Source organism: Aulonocara stuartgranti (genome assembly GCF_965226115.1).
Source record: "Aulonocara stuartgranti genome assembly, chromosome: 23".
NCBI classification, from domain to species: domain Eukaryota; kingdom Metazoa; phylum Chordata; class Actinopteri; order Cichliformes; family Cichlidae; genus Aulonocara; species Aulonocara stuartgranti.
The window spans coordinates 25689915-25702731 of NC_138958.1; the positions used below are offsets into that span (position 1 = coordinate 25689915).

The 12817-nt window shown below is 45.3% G+C and overlaps 2 long non-coding RNA genes across 2 annotated transcripts; both read left to right on the plus strand.

Moving 5' to 3' along the window:
- Positions 1-4021: 4021 nt before the first annotated feature.
- Positions 4022-5837, plus strand: LOC309699823. Its single transcript, XR_014274497.1, has 2 exons — positions 4022-4879; positions 5008-5837. It is a non-coding gene; the product is annotated as an uncharacterized lncRNA (long non-coding RNA).
- A 1722-nt stretch (positions 5838-7559) lies between these two features.
- On the plus strand, positions 7560-12782 carry LOC309700057. Its single transcript, XR_014274557.1, has 2 exons — positions 7560-8026; positions 8684-12782. It is a non-coding gene; the product is annotated as an uncharacterized lncRNA (long non-coding RNA).
- Positions 12783-12817: the final 35 nt, after the last annotated feature.

The following is a 12817-nucleotide window of genomic DNA, read 5'->3' on the forward strand; positions in this document are numbered from 1 at the left end:
ATTCAGGGTCACCTGGTCCAGCCCTAACTATATGCTTTAGCAAAAAGGAAAGTTTTAAGCCTAATCTTAAAAGTAGAGATAGTGTCTGTCTCCCGAATCCAAACTGGAAGCTGGTTCCACAGAAGAGGGGCCTGAAAACTGAAGGCTCTCCCTCCCATTCTACTTTCAAGTATTCTAGGAACAACAAGTAGGCCTGCAGAGCGAGAGCGAAGTGCTCTAATAGGGTGATATGGTACTACAAGGTCATTAAGATAAGATGGGGCCTGATTATTTAAGACCTTGTATGTGAGGAGCAGGATTTTGAATTCAATTCTGGATTTAACAGGAAGCTAATGAAGGGAAGCCAAAACAGGAGAAATATGCTCTCTCTTTCTAGTCCCTGTCAGTACTCTTGCTGCAGCATTTTGGATTAGCTGAAGGCTTTTCAGTGAGTTTTTTTGGACATCCTGATAATAATGAATTACAGTAGTCCAGCCTGGAAGTAATAAATGCATGAACTAGTTTTTCAGCGTCACTCTGAGACAGGATATTTCTAATTTTAGAGATGTTGCGCAAATGGAAGAACGCAGTTTTACATATTTGTTTAATATGTGCATTGAAGGACATGTCCTGGTCAAAAATGACTCCAAGGTTCCTCACAGCGTTACTGGAGGCCAAGGTAATGCCATCCAGAGTAAGAATTTGGTTAGATACCATATTTCTAGGCTTTTCAGGGCCGAGTACAATAACCTCAGTTTTATCTGAATTAAGAAGCAGAAAGTTAGCGGCCATCCAGGTCTTTATGTCTTTAAGACATTCCTGCAGTTTAACTAATTGGTGTGTGTTATCTGGCTTCATGGACAGATAGAGCTGGGTGTCATCTGCATAGCAGTGAAAATGTATGCTATGTCTTCTAATGATACTGCCTAAGGGAAGCATGTATAATGTAAACAGAATTGGTCCTAGCACTGAACCCTGTGGAACTCCATAATTAACCTCAGTGTGTGAAGAGGACTCTCCATTTACATGCACAAACTGGAGTCTATTAGATAGATATGATACAAACCACTGCAGTGCAGTACCTGTAATACCTACAGCATGTTCTAATCGCTCTAATAGGATATTATGGTCGACAGTGTCGAATGCTGCACTAAGGTCTAGCAGGACAAGCACAGAGATGAGTCCACTGTCAGAGGCCATAAGAAGATCATTTGTAACCTTCACTAAAGCTGTTTCTGTGCTGCGATGAGCTCTGAAACCTGACTGAAACTCTTCAAATAAACCATTCCTCTGCAGATGATCTGTTAGCTGTTTGACAACTACTCTTTCAAGGATTTTTGATATGAAAGGAAGGTTGGAGATTGGCCTATAATTAGCTAAGACTGCTGGGTCTAGAGATGGCTTTTTGAGTAAAGGTTTAACTACAGCTAGCTTGAAGGCCTGTGGTACATAGCCGATTATTAGAGATAGGTTGATCATATTTAAGATCGAAGAATTAATTAATGGCAGGACTTCTTTGAGCAGTTTTGTAGGAATGGGGTCTAAAAGACACGTTGATGGTTTGGAGGAAGTAATTATTGAAGTTAACTCAGAAAGATCAATTACAGAAAAAGAGTCTAACTTAACATCAATGGTAAGAGTAGCTGTAGATAATATTACATCTGTGGGATGATTACTGGTAATTTTTTCTCTAATGATAAAAATTTTATTTGTGAAGAAGTTCATGAAGTCATTACTAGTTAACGTTAAAGGGATTGTTGGCTCAAAAGAGCTCTGACTTTTTGTCAGCCTGGCTACAGTGCTGAAGAGAAACCTGGGGTTGTTCTTATTTTCTTCAATCAGTGATGAATAGTAAGATGTTCTGGCTTTGCGGAGGGCTTTCTTATAAAGCAGCAAACTATTTCTCTAGGCTAAATGATGATCCTCTAAATTTGTGACACGCCATTTCCTCTCCAGATTACGAGTCATCTGCTTTAGGGTACGTGTTTGAGAATTATACCACGGAGTCAGGTACTTCTGATTAGAGACCTTAGTTTTCACAGGAGCTACAGTATCCAGAGTCGTACGTAGTGAGGAGGTGAAATTATTAACAAGATAATCGACCTCTGTTGGGGTAGCGTTCAGATAAAAACTTTTGGACCTCCGACTAGTTGCCAGTGATCTTACCAATACAACTTATAATGGACATAAGGCGTTACCTCCATTCCTGTCTGGGATACCAGCTAACCTCTGTCGGACCCCGGCCCCAGCCTCACGGCGAAAGCGTTTCAGACGCCGGGGCAAACGTAGCGGTCTACTCGTGAAACTTAAGGCGTACTTGGTGCGCTCTTCTCCGGCTCTTTGGAACGAACGTGGATCGGTACCTTGTCATGCCTTTTCTCCGTGCTCTCTGGAGCCCATCGATGCCTGGCTGGTGCCCGTTGTTGGCTCGGATCAGATGTCCCAGCCACGAAAGATTTCCCATCCTCGTCAGCACGGTGCGAACCTACAGAACCTGCGGCCGCTGCGTCGGGTCTCGCTGTCAGCCACGAACACGCTGACCTCCACCAGGTTTGGATTGGTGAACACTAGATCGCTGAGTAATAAAACTTTTATTTTAAGGGATTTATTTACGACCCAAGGACTGGATTTCCTCTGTATAACTGAGACATGGTTGAGGGCCGGTGAGTCCAGCGCTTTTACAGATCTCTTACCTGATGACTGCTGCTTCTTAAACTCTCCTCGAATATCAGGCAGAGGAGGAGGACTAGCGGTTGTTTTTAAGAAGCAGTATAAATGTAAACCACTGCCATTACTAACCTCACCTAGTAGCTTTGAACTGAGCATGTTTGAGCTAGGTCGGTCTCACACAGTGCTCTGTGCTGTGGTTTACAGACCCCCAAAATACAATAAGAACTTCTTAAATGACTTTTCTGATCTGTTGGCTGAAATTATGCCAAAATATGATCATGTCCTTATTATTGGGGACTTCAATATTCATGTGTGCTGCCCTGACAAGCCAATGGCAAAGGACTTTTTAAATCTTATTGACTCTTTTGATCTTGTGCAACCTGTGTCTGTGCCTACACAAAAATATGGGCACACGTTGGATCTTGTTTTAACTCACAATTTACCTGTCTCTAACTTAGAGGTTTGTGATGTTGTATGGTCAGACCATAGGCCTGTCCTGTTTGAGGTTTTCCTTCCTTGTACTAAAGTTAATCTTCCTCCTGTTGCTGCTAGGAGCTGTCGTATTTTTAACCCTTCCTCTGCTGGACAGTTTTCTATTGTTTTTAATCAGAACGGCGGCCTTCCTGATTTCATATGCAATGATACAGAAGAGCTGAGTACGTGGTTTTATTCTGTCTGCCAAACTGCTTTAGATTCAGTGGCCCCCTTTAAGCTTAAGCAAGTTAAAGCCAAATCTGAACCCTGGCTGAATGAAGACACCCGGGCTGCCAGAAGAAAGTGCAGGAGAGCTGAACGTAAATGGAAGAAGGATCAACTTCAGGTGTCATACCAAATGTTACAAGATTACTGGAATTCTTACCAGAAAACTGTAAAAGATGCTAAGAGGAAACATTTCGCTACTATTATTCAGGCAAATTGTCGTAAGCCTCATGTCTTATTTAAGACTATTGACATGGTCCTTCATGCTCCACAGTCTTCTGTCGAGTCTTCTCAGGAAATTTGTGAAAACTTCCTACACTTTTTATTGATAAAGTGCTATCTGTCAAAGCACAGACTTCCCAGTCCGTTCCCGACCCTTCTACCCCTGTCCCTAGTTCTGCTGTCTTTGACAGGTTCGAGCCAGTTTCCATGCTCTGCCTGCAGGAGTTGGTTGCTCACATGAAGCCCTCAGGTTCCCCTTATGATGCTCTCCCTCCTCGATTTTTCAAAGAGGTTTTTCTCACTATAGCATCAGCTGTACAATCCATTGTAAATAGTAGTCTGTCCTCTGGTGTTGTACCTGTCAATCTCAAACATGCAGTGATTCAGCCTCTACTCAAAAAACCTGCTCTTGATCCTGATATTATTGCGAATTACAGACCTATCTCCAAACTGCCTTTTATCTCAAAGATTCTTGAAAAGGTAGTTTACAAGCAATTAATGTCCTTCCTAGAAGAACACGGTATTTTAGAAGTTTTCCAATCTGGTTTTAAAGCTTTACATAGTACTGAATCTGCCCTTTTAAGAGTTTTTAATGATGTGTTTTTGGCAAATGACTCAGGTGACTGTGTTATTATTGTGCTGTTAGATTTAACTGCTGCTTTTGATACAGTGGATCATAATATTTTAATTTCCCGTTTAGAGCAGTTGGTGGGTATGCGGAGTACCGCACTGCAGTGGCTCAGATCCTATTTGGCAGAGCGAACTTTCTCTGTGAAACTAGGGGAGTTTGTATCCTCTACTGCTTCTCTTCAATGTGGGGTTCCACAGGGTTCAGTTTTAGGCCCGCTTCTTTTCTCTCTATATCTCCTACCCCTTGGGTCTATTTTCAGGAAACATGGGATTTCTTTCCACTGTGAAGAAAATATAATCTGATCAAACATTATTCAGCTTTAAATATTGTTCAGCTTTAAAGTTACTGTGCAACTGTGTAATAAAAATGTGCTCACGACTTTGGCCTTGAGAGCGATAAGAAGCGATCGCCTCATCCTGCAGGTGCAAGATATCTGCAAGCGAAGAGACTAGAACACCCAAGGCCGATTTCCTTTTATGGAGTTGTTTTTTCTGCTAATGCAGCACTTTCCTCACAACCCCCTCCTGTAAGTTTTAGAGAATATATACCCATCCTCACAGCAAATATTAGGAATCTCTTGATGTGAGCTGTGTTGAGAGGTTGTCTCTGTCTCAATAAAAGTTCACTGATTCCCCATCTGCCGCAGGTGTCCGGTTGTCTTCATTCTCCGCCAGCCTGGTTAAGTCAATTCCTCCTTAACATCTAAAAGAACCTATTTAATGAAGGAAGACGGGTTCACTTTGTGTTTAATATTATTCTATTGCTGTTGTTTTTTTTTTATATCCTTCAATTGGCGTCACGAACAGGATCCGCTCCAGGTCAACTGGAACGGATGGGAGGATTTCGGCCGTGGTCTGAGTGAACGGAGTTTGGACAAAAGCTGTGTGCACACAAAAACAAGGTAAGCAGACCTTTTATTTCTGCTATATTGAACATTATAAAAATACTTAGTGTCCAAACTCCTAGTAATTCATAACCAAAATTGTCTGGCTTACTTAAGGCTTGTTGAGAATCAGACAAGTGAATAAGAAATAAGTGAATAAGAGATAAGTGAATAAGAAATAAGTGAATAAGTGAATAAAGATAAGAGTGAACTGAGGTCTGACCACGGTTGCAGCCGACGGGTTGCTCTCCGGTGTCGGATACATACCTCAGTGCAGGTCTGGGACCTTGAAAGGGTTTATTAGTAACGCCTTTCTAAACAAATTAAAAGGTTAAAGGCCTTGAGAATATTTTTTAGTAATATTCTCTAAACTACAGAAGGGTTAGGAAGGCCCAGAGGACTTTATTAGAAAAGATCCTCTAAAACTTAAAAAGGAGAAGTACTGGTTGGAGTCCAAAGGAGGGGTCCCTTTGATCAATAGGAGAAAACGGATCTCTTCTTAAAACCCCGATGATTTTAGTGTTTTAAATGTTTTGATGTTCTGTTTGATATTGGACACACATAAATACACGCTGAATGCTTGCTGTGGAACACTGGGCAGGACAGTTTGGTTCTCCGTTGTTCACAGATTACACAATTAAAGGAACTAGGTTCCTCTTTTGGTTAAAATAATACACCACACATAGAATTTTTTTTTTACACATTTATTACATACATAAGGAGGGTAATGAGTGACTGCAGGTAATGTATGAAGTGTGAATGAGACGTGTGAACAAGGTGACAACCAACTAGCACCCCTATCAGGAAGCTCTAGGCAAGGCTACCCGCCAGACCCCGGTTTGGTAGAAGCTTGGTAACACCTGAAGGGATATTTCAGTGCTGACTCACCTTTAAAGCAGCGCCCCAGCTGTTAGTGCCTAACAGAGGCAGAAACCCAGCTGGCCCAAATTCTCCTTTAAAATCAATAAAAGAACACTCCTCCATTGACAGTAAAATGGATGGAGAATTAGATCGAGAAACTAATGATGATGGTTGGGGTCCCGGTGTTATTCTTAGCACATTGGGAGAACAATTAACATGTGTTGAGACAGTCATCAACTCCACACACCAGCCTAAAGAAGCAAAAAAGCAGAAAGAGTCATTGAGGAAAACAGCTGAAAGGTTAATGAAAGAAAAGGGAAAGGACGAGGGGAGTAGTGGTAACTGGGGAATAATTTGGCAGAATAAGGCTATGCAGGCAAAAGAGAAAGAGGAAGAAGCCAACTCAGCAGCAGCAGGTGCAGGTGTGATGAGCGGGGTGAGACACAGAAAGGAAGCAGATAAGCACGCAGGCCGCAAAGCTAAATTTAATCACTGGGTGTGTTTATGGGAAACTGCAAAACCACACATGAAGAAAAATAGGTCTCAGCCACCTCCCTATTCTGCCTCAACTCCTCCCTCAGCAGGCATATATCCGGTACTTAATATCTCTGGTGGAATAATGACTATTGGAGAAGAACCGCCCGTAGCTCCAACTCCCATAGATACCAAGCATTTTTGCCCAGGAAGCTCCTCTCTGTCGGCGACATCCTCAGCTAGTAGTAGAGCCCCCTCTTCTATGTCCCATTGTTTTGGAACCGGATCTGAGGGCCTAACTGACCCATTTGCGAGCGCACCATTTGCGGTTCGAATGAACAGACAGGAACCCACTGAACAACAATTAACTGATCTAGAAGCAGCATTACGCAGCTGCTTAAATGAACATAGGTCAGTGGTCCAGGTGAATAATCGTGTTGCGTCAGCCCCTCTTTCCCGGTCCAACCCCTTTGCCAGCACTCCTGTCGCTGTTAAAGGAGATCTGACCGCTACTGCAAAAACTGAGCCTGGCACTTCACCAAATGTCACAGTTACCATGTCTTTGGTGGGCCGTCAGGATCCGGAAACACAGATGAGTTTAGCCCACGCTTTTGCTGACACTGCTACCCCACCAGGCGGGGAAGAAACTGAGGATACTGATGATGAACTCAGTGACCTTAACAATACACGCCCCTCTACCCCTCCCAGTTTAGGATATCAGACGAGATCTAAGGGCCCTGTGCCTCAGCCTCCAGGCATATTTCCCCTGGTCCAGACTAAAGCGCAACGTAGACCAGTGTATCAACCTTATTCATTCGGAGATGTCCAGGCCCTAGTGGACAAACTCCCTGACATAACGGAGGGAGGGAATGCCTGGTTGGCTGGTTTGGATAAATACACAGCTGGACAGGACCTCGCACTGGGAGATTTTAGAGCTATTATAACTAGGTGCACATCCCGATCTCAGGCAGCGGACCTGGAACAAAATGCGGGTACTACCATGCATGAGAACGAGGTGCCACTAATGCAGGCCTTGAGGTTTATTGGACCGGCCCTGCGTAAACAATTCCCACCCAAAAATCAAGGCACCTTACAGAAATTTAAATGGGAGGGAAAGCAAAATCCCACCCAGTATCTAAATCAGGCTGTTGAAGACTGGGTGAACCATACAGGTCATCACCCCAGTAGGACTTGTTCACAGAGCATGTGGTTTAGAAGGGCGGTGCTGAGGGGCATTCCGGAGTCAGTAAGCCAGAAAATGGAGGATAATCCTGATTTGCAGGACTGTGACTTTGCCATCTGGAAGAAACATTTGATTTTTAATCTTAACAAAGTGCAGATTAAGTCTGATGATAAAGCGGAGAGCGTCGAAGATTTACAGTTGCAACTGTTGAAGGTTCAGCTGCAGAAAGCTAAAAACGACCTGGGTGGAAAAGGTGACAAGCCTAAAAAGCAGCTTGTGGCCGCTGCGGCTCCCGCTCCTGGTCCAGTTGCCCCTGATTTGTATCCGAACCCATGGCCAACTGATCCACAGCCCCCCCAGTATGGTGCTTATCACTCCCCGGCCCCTTATGGGCAGAGAGGTTCCCCATTTGGAGGAAACAGAGGTGGTTTCAGGGGAAGGGGTCAGATGGGAGGTGGTAGGGGAGGCCAGATGTATGTTTGTTTCCGGTGTGGACAACCTGGACACTGGGCTAAAGCGTGCCCTTTGAACCCGGCTGCTGGAAGAGGCAGGGGAGCCCGTGGTGGGCCCTATCAGCATCCTGGCCACAGAGGTGGACCTCGTGGTGCTTTAGTTGAAGTGCCCCCGGCCCCACAGATGCCTGTGATGGGGTGGGAGTACTACGAGGGTGGTCCCCAGCTATAGGACACCCCACAGACTGCCCAGGACAGTGAAGGGACAACGGCGGACCCTATGCTGTCCATAACTGTAGATAGAAGAAGAAGCAGCTTTTTAGTGGACACTGGAGCTACGTACTCCACCATTAAGGATGTTGCTCGTGAAAGACTTACTGACAGAGTGATTACAGTGGTGGGCATATCTGGGGAACCTAAAACTCTGCCTTACACCGTGCCCCTCCCCACAACGGTTGGAGATCAGACCTTGTTACACACCTATGTTTGTTCAAAACAGGCGCCTGTGAATTTACTGGGAAGAGACTTGTTGATTAAATTAGGAGCCACAATACTCTGCTCTTCACAAGGCCTAACTGTGACTCTCCCTACTGGGGTTGTACTTCCCTGCTCTGAGGGCCCAGAGGGAGGTGGTCAGTTTCTGCTGCAACCCTCCTCCTGTTTGGCGGACTCTGCTGACATCTACTGGGCATTATTGGAAGTTGAAACACCTGCTGAACCAGGAGTTTGGACTGCTTTTCAGCAATGGCGGCCGTGGCTCTCACTCCTACATCCTTATGTCCCTCCCCCTGACCCACCTCATGTTACACTGTTTTATGACAGGCATGACACCACCTGGTACCAGCACATGTTCCAAGAGCAGTGTGAGGGGCGGGCTTGGTCTCTGAACATGTCGTGCATTTTTGCGGCACCGGAGGGAGTGGCGGCAGCGGTTACTTTTACAACAGATCAATTACAGTGGTACATGATGTCTGATGAGGCAGCTCCCCATGTGTCACTGGCCTTACATCCTGGACACCAGGCTAAGGAGCTGGGTGGAATGGTTAAACGTTCCCTTGCGGCCACTGACTGGACACCTACAAAACTCCCACAGGTTTTGTTTTCTCCATCTACCAAGACATACCAAATTTTAAATGATTGCTTTAATTCCTCAACACTGCAACATGGAGTGGTCAGCGGGTCACATGGAAGAGAACACACAGACCACTGTGATGCTGCGCCTTTACTCGACTCTCTTCCAGATTGTTTGTGGTCCCTTGGACCCACAGATGTAGGTTTAGTTGATGTGGAGCCAGTCTCTTTTCAACTGTCATCTGCTACCCCTTTGTGGCAGCCTCAGTACCCACACAGACCGGAGGCTGAGGCTGGGATTGCAGAAACAATTTCTGGTTTGGTCACTGCCGGTGTCTTGGAGCCCTCCTGCTCTAAGTGGAACACGCCCATCCTACCCGTTGAGAAAAAAGGCACGGGGAAGTTCAGAATGGCACATGATTTGAGAAGGATTAATGCCTTACTTGGCACTCCTACTTTGCCTGTGCCTAATCCTTATGTTGCCTTGACCAACCTCCCACCATCTCATGCCTGGTTCACCTGCATTGACTTGGCTAATGCCTTTTTCTGCCTCCCACTTCGTGAGTCACTGCGTGACATTTTCTCATTTACATTTAGAGGCCGACAATGGCGTTACACTCGCTTACCACAGGGATTTGCCCTCTCCCCAGGACTGTTTAATCAGTGTTTGAAAGAACTTTTACAAACCAGCCCACTACCATCTGACTGTATGTTAATACAATATGTGGATGACCTTTTGCTGTCTGCCCCCACGGCTGACATCTGTTTGGAGGCCACCAGAGTGGTACTTCACCACCTGGCCAACACAGGTTTTAAAGTGAGCAAAAACAAACTACAGATTGCAAGAAAACAGGTTTCTTTTCTAGGCCGCATGGTCTCACAGTCCGGTATTTCCTTGTCCCCAGAACACAGGAACTCCATTTTGCACCATCCAAAACCTCTAACTGTAAAAGACATGTTGTCATTTTTGGGCCTGACTGGTTACAGCAGGACCTATGTCCCAGACTATGTTGGCCTTACTTCCCCTTTGCGCGTTTTGGTAAATGAACAAGGCATGAGAAACCTCTCTGCTCGCCTCTCATGGACTACAGAAACAGAACAGGCGTTTATAAAGTTAAAACAACAGCTTTCTGTCGCCTCTGACCTTGCTGTGCCAGATTATGCTTTGCCTTTTCATCTTGATGTTTCTGGAACTGGAACCCATATCAATGGTATCCTGTTCCAGAAAAAAGGGGGAGAGAGAAAAGTGTTGACATATGTAAGCGTAATGCTTGACAACACTGAAAAACGCCACCCACCGTGCACACAACACGTTTCTGGACTTGCAAAAATCATTCAGAAAACAGCACACATAGTGATGAACCACCCACTAAAAATTTTGACATCACACAGTGTGGTGGCCTACGTCTCCTCACAGGCCTTCACACTCACTTCACTCAGGCAGAGACGCCTCAGTACCATTTTGGAAGCACCACACATCACCTACTCACATGAAGGCATAAACATGGCTGATCACATGGGATCAGGGGAACCACATATGTGTGAAGAGGTTGTGCAGGTACAGGAGAAAATCAGGCCAGATTTGCAGGCAGAACCTCTAATGGATGCAGAAAAAGATTGGTTCACAGATGGATGTTGTTTTAGAACTGAAAGTGGAATGTTGAAGGCTGCATGGGCAATAGTGGAACAGACAGACATGAGATGGAAAACAGTGAAAGCAGAGCAGTTGACAGGACAACAGTCTGCACAGAGAGCTGAACTGAGAGCGGTGATTGAAGCCTTAAGGATGGGAAAGGGACAGAAAGTGAATATATACAGTGATTCAGCTTATGCTGTGGGAGCAGTGCATGTGGAGCTCAAGCAGTGGCTAAGAGCTGGTTTTTTGACAGCCAGCGGAAAGCCTATTAAACATGAGATAGAAATGAGGGAATTAGCGGAAGCACTGTTGTTACCTGTTAAGGTGGCAGTGGTAAAATGCAAAGGACACAGTGCCGGATTGAACTTAGTGGCATTAGGTAACAAACAGGCCGACTTAGTAGCTAAGCAGACAGCTGGTTACTTACCCTCCCTGATTATGGTAATGGACCCAGAAGCCACACCCCCTCCAGAAAGACCACCCATACAACTAGGCCTAGCCACAATCAGAGAGTTACAGGACAAAGCCAGCCCCCAGGAAAAATCATTATGGGTAACAAGAGGGGCCACAAACACAGATGTTTGGCGTGGCCCAGATGGAAGGCCCATTCTACCGCCAGGGGTCAGACAGACAGCAATGGAAGAGGCACATGGAGTGGGGCATGTGGGACCTGCACAAATGATGAGGAACTTAGCCACCTGGTGGCACCCTTATCTAAAAGACATGACAAAATACATGGTTAAAACCTGTAAGGAGTGCAACCAATTTGGAATCAAGCCCGCCTTCAAGCCAATAGCAGGGTACTTCCCCATCCCACTTTGCCCAGGGAAAGAAATAATCATTGATTACACAGACATGGTGGACAGAGTAGGTAGTTACAGGTACCTGCTGGTGGCTGTGGATGCATTTTCAGGTTGGCCAGAAGCCTGGCCGACAGCAAGTGAAAACAGTAGAACTGTGGTGAAGTGTCTGATTAATCATTATATACCACAGCATGGGTTTCCCGAGGTCATAAGGTCGGACAATGGTTCACATTTCAGGAACCACGATCTGCAGAGGGTTGAAGCCGCATTAGGTTTGAAACATAAGTTTGGCTCAGTTTACCACCCCCAATCCCAGGGGAAAGTGGAAAGGATGAATCAAACTCTAAAAACTAAATTGGCTAAAATCTGTGCACAGACCAAATTAGATTGGGTTAAGGCATTGCCTCTTGCATTAATGTCCATAAGATGCTCAGTAAATCAAACCTCTGGTTACACTCCATTTGAGTTGGAGCATGGCAGGCCTTTTCCTGGCCCCTCCTCTCGCCTGTTAATGTCGGATGAAGCTGATTCAGACCTCGATCCGAGGACATATTATAACATGCTCCGCAGTTTTGTTGCCCAGTATTCCTCACAGGTCGCTGAAAGAAACCAGCAAGAGCTGAAAGAGGCGGCTACACCTGGAATGGACTACGTCCTCCTGAAAGTCACAAAGAGAAAGTGGGCTGAGCCTCGCTGGACAGGCCCTTACCGCATAACAGAGCGGACCTCCCACGCTGTCAGGCTCGAAGGGAAAGGTGACACCTGGTTTCATTACACACAGTGCGCTGCTGCCACCGAACCAGGAAGAACCTTGAGAGAGGTGCAGAAGGACCTGTCAGAAGGAGCTGCAACAGCATCACCAACCACTTGAGGGAGCCAAAGCTCAACCTACAAGCCGGCTGGTTACAAAAGGGGGTGTTCTTCATACTGAACTAAACATTTTTATTTTTCTATTTTTAACATCTTTTATGACTTTGCTTTTATATTGGCTTGAGTTTTTAAGATTTACATTTTACATTGCAATAGTTTTAACTGCTGAAAGCTCATTTAAAGTTGTGTCACTGATACTTTTTGTTGCTCTTTAACTCCTAGAACACGCCCTTGGCGAGGTGGGGGGAACTGGACCACCTTTCTCTGCCCCATCATCCTCTATTAGAAGACATCCAAGCTAAGTAAACATGTCTTGGCCCTTTCCCCCTGAAATGACAGGCAGGCAAAGATGTTGCGTCTTTGTTTGCTTCCTGGCCCTGGGT